We start from the raw sequence: 4,103 nt of genomic DNA, 5'->3' as shown, positions 1-4,103 counted from the left end.
ACGCACACGCCTCGGGTGGTGTGTACGCAGCACATCCCAGGCTCACCTTCCGGCCGCTGTGAACAAGGAGGGCAGACCCGAGAGCCCTCCCCTCCTCTCCTTCCCCGCCTTCCCCTTCTCGCACGCGCGTGTGGAACTGGCGGGTCACTTGCGAATCCTGCTTAATTTTTTCAGGAACCACAGGGCTCCTCAGTGGCTGCGCCGTCTTACATTCCCACCCGTGAGACTCAGGGTCCTAACTCTCCACGTCCTTCCAAATGTCTGCTCACCTGACTCGAGCATTTCTGCTTCTGCCGTCCCCGTCTCTCACGCTCTTTTATGCAGCTTCCTGCTCCTTTCTAGGTGCCGTCTAAGCACTGGTCTCTCTGTCCTACGCTCCTGTTTATTCAGTCTGCAAAGGTGTCTGGGGACAGGGGACAGGAGGCCGGACCCCCCGAGCACTCACAGAGCCACCACCTCAATCAGGACACTCGGGAGGCTCCCCCGCCACGCCCGTGCGGTCACACCCAGCCCCTCCCCCAGCCCCGGAGACGCTTCCGGGTCCTCCACTCCCATAAATGTCATCTCGGGCTGTCTACAGGGACTCACGCAGTGTCTTGTCACAACTGTCCTTTACTCGGCACAACGCCTGGAGGTGCGCCCGAGTCTCTGCCTGTATCAACAGTCCTTCCCCTTCGTTCCTGAGTAGAACTGAGTTAGCGTCCACGTTTGGAGTGTGTCTTTCTGTTACTGATTTTTATGCTCCAACTTCACTTCCTTCACATTTGTCGAGGTCTGTTTTATGGCCCAGGATACATACGGTCTCTCCTGGCATGTCCCCGGACACCTGTGAACAGCGTGCACTCCACGCCTGTTGGGTGGAGGGTTCCATGAATGTCCACTGATCCCTCCGATCAACACTGTTCCATGTCCTTTCCGAATGTCCAATAGTTTCAGCAGCTGTGAAGAGTGGGAGCTGAGGTCCTCACCTAAAACTGGGGGGTTTGTCTTTCTCATTTCAGCTCCAGCAGTGCTTGCTTTATGTATCTTAAAGATCTGTTTGGGTCATAAACATTTGCGATTGCTATATATCTGCCTGGTGGGCTGACCCTTTTATTGTTATACAATCAACCTGTTTTTTCCCCTGGAAATTCCCCTTGCTCTGACGTCTACCTTGGCTGATAGTCATCATCCTACTTTTTCAAAAAGAATGTTTACATGATAGATCTTTTCCCATCCTTTTTCTTTCAGCCTCCCCGTTATCACATTTGAAGTGAGTCTCAGCGTATGACAGAAAACGTAAAGTTGGGTCATGGGTTTCTATCCCTCCTGCAAATCTTTGTCTTCTCACCGGTGTGTACACGCCATTCACATTTGCAGTAACTACGGATGATTAGTGCTCAAGTGGTGCTTGTCCTCTCTCGTGCCACAGCGTCGGGTACCTGGATATCCGTCAGAATCCCACTGGATGGTGTGCTGAGGGCATCGCTGTCGACTTATGTGAGCCGCGCTCTGCACACGCCCGTGTACACATGCAGTAATCAGTCCACGGCACCGACGTTCCGCCACGTCGTGTGGCGCAGAGTCCTCCCTCACCCCTCACTTCTCTCACGCACGCAGAGCCCCCTGCTTTGCTGCAACCATCAGATGTTAAAAAATGTGCCACTTCCTTCTGGCCGCTGTGATTTCCAAGAAGAAATCTCTCATTCACACTCGTGTCCCTCTCGAGGTGACACTGGATCTCTCTCTGTTTTCACTTTTTTTTTTCTGTGATTCTTTTTCAGAGATTTAATCGTGATGTGTCTTGGTGTGGATTTTTAGAGGGCTTAACTCTTCCCTGGTGGCTCAGATGGTAAAGAACCCACCTGCAATGCAGGAGACTCGGGTTCAATCCCTGGGTTGGGAAGATCCCCTGGAGAAGGGAAGAGCTACCCGCTCCAGTATTCTTGCCAGGAGAATCCCATGGATAGAGGAGCCTGGGGGGTTACATCCATGGTGTCACAGGGTTGGACACGACTGAGCGACAAACACGGCACACTGGCCTACACAGGGCTTTGTTAGTCTGTTACATCTACGAGTTTGTCTTTCACCAAATTCAGGAAGTTTTCAGCCATCATTCCTTGCAACACTTTGCAGCCCACGTGCTCCCTCCTCTTGCTCCGGGTCTCTCCTGCAGATCTGAGGCTGTGTGTCTCTTTTCAGTCTCTTCTCTCTCTGTTGCTTAGATTGCGCAGACTCTACCGCTTTATCTGTGCACTTCCTGATTCTCTCCTGTCACCTCCGCTTTGTCATCACGTCCATCCAGTAGTGGGCAGTGATCCCCGTGTCCGGTGATGGACACAATGCTATATGGCTACTGTGTTTTCCAGTTCTATGATTTTCACTTGGCGTTGGGTGGGGGGGTCACGTTGGGAACGTCAGTTTACTGGTGACCTTGCAGGCTGTCATCTAGGGCACGCACTGCAGAGGCTCCTGCCAGTTCAAGGGCCCGCAGGCACCAGCCCACTGAGAACAGATGCCGCCGAGGCAGCGATCCGGCCTCTGGCAGTGGCCGAGCTACTCCTCCCATGGCCTGCCAGCAGGTCTGGGTTACAGCCCCCTCTAGTGCCTGTTCCAGGGACCTGGAAGCCAGAAGAGAAACCCCGGGGTCACCCCACAGCTGTTCTCTAGTGTGGTGTCCCTGGTCAGCTTGCCCCCTTCTTTCCAGCTCAGATCCTTTCCCCATTGTCTGCTGAACTAGCTGCAAGGTGTTCAGTTGTAACTGGGAGGGGGAGTAGCCAGGAAAGTGAGTCTGCCCCACCTCTGGAGCAGGGGAGCCCAGCACCCTCACTTCAGTGCTGACGCTCTCATCTCGATGACAGCCAAGGCCTTCCCAGCAGCCTCACGTGGCGCCTGCCTGGCTCCCTTCCAACCCATTCTCTGACAGCCAGAGTAGTCTCCTACAAACACAAACCTCCTAGTGAAACCCTCCCCCCTCAAACCCTCCCTTGCGTCCCCCACTGGGACCCAGAGGACCCTGCTCCCCCTGGATGCCCTGGCTCCCGTCGCAGGGTCGAACGGTGTCAGGCCCCCTCCCCGTATCTGTTCCTGTGGCTGCAGAAACACAGTACTTAAACAAGAGAAATTTATCTCAACGTCCTGGAAGCCAAGTCCAAGATCACAGTGTCGGAGCCTGGTTCCCCTGAGAGCTGTGAGGACGTGTGTCCCAGGCCCTCTCCTGGGCCTGCAGACAACCACCCTGCCTTCACGCGCTTCTCCCTGTGTGCTCGTCTGTCTCATTTCCCCTTTTCATAAGGACACAGTCAAACGGATTAGGGCCCACCCTAAAGACGTGGTCCTAACTTGATGAGTCTCTATGGTCCTATACCCTTTTGAGGTCCGGGGCAGGGAGGGAGGATCAGGACTCCATCACATGAACTTTGGGGGGCACAACACAACTGCGCAGCCACACTCCCACCACAGGCCTCTTGCATCTTGTCCCCTCCCTCTGCTTCCCGCCCCTTCACCTAGTTAACTATCGTGTGCTCTGTGCTCAGTCGCTCAGTCGTGTCCAGCTCTTTCTCCCCGTGGACTGTAGTCTGCGAGGCTCCTCTGTCCATGGGATTCTCCAGGCAAGAATACTGGGGTGGGTTGCCATGCCCTTCTCCAGGGGATCTTCCTGACCCAGGGATCGAACTCAGGTCTCCTGCACGGCAGGCGGATTCTTTACCATTTGAGCCACCAGGAAAGTTAACTTTTATGAGAGTTAACTATTATTCACCCCTTATAACACCACCACGGCCGTCACGCCAGGAAGCCTTCCCAGCCTACAGAAAGTTCCTTGCCATTCATCCCTCACGCTGATTAACCTGCCACCCACTAGACCAAGACCCCAGCCGGCAAGACCAGGCTGGCCCGACCCGGGCCTGCAGGAGACGAGGGTCACAGAAGTCACTCGAGAATACGAAAGGGCACGACCACCACGCCTCACCGAACACAGGTCCGCAGCAGCCAGCAGACCTGGACCCCGGCCCTGGCCAGCGTCCCGCCCCGCCCCCGGCCGTGTCCTGCCCACGCCTGAGCTGCCAATAAAGTTGCGCTCGGAGCTGACCGGAAAACGTGCCGTAATCCGCACCGCGGCCGTC

The sequence above is a fragment of the Bos javanicus genome, chromosome 25, assembly GCF_032452875.1.
Source record: "Bos javanicus breed banteng chromosome 25, ARS-OSU_banteng_1.0, whole genome shotgun sequence".
Lineage (NCBI taxonomy): Eukaryota > Metazoa > Chordata > Mammalia > Artiodactyla > Bovidae > Bos > Bos javanicus.
This window is presented reverse-complemented; position numbering follows the sequence as displayed.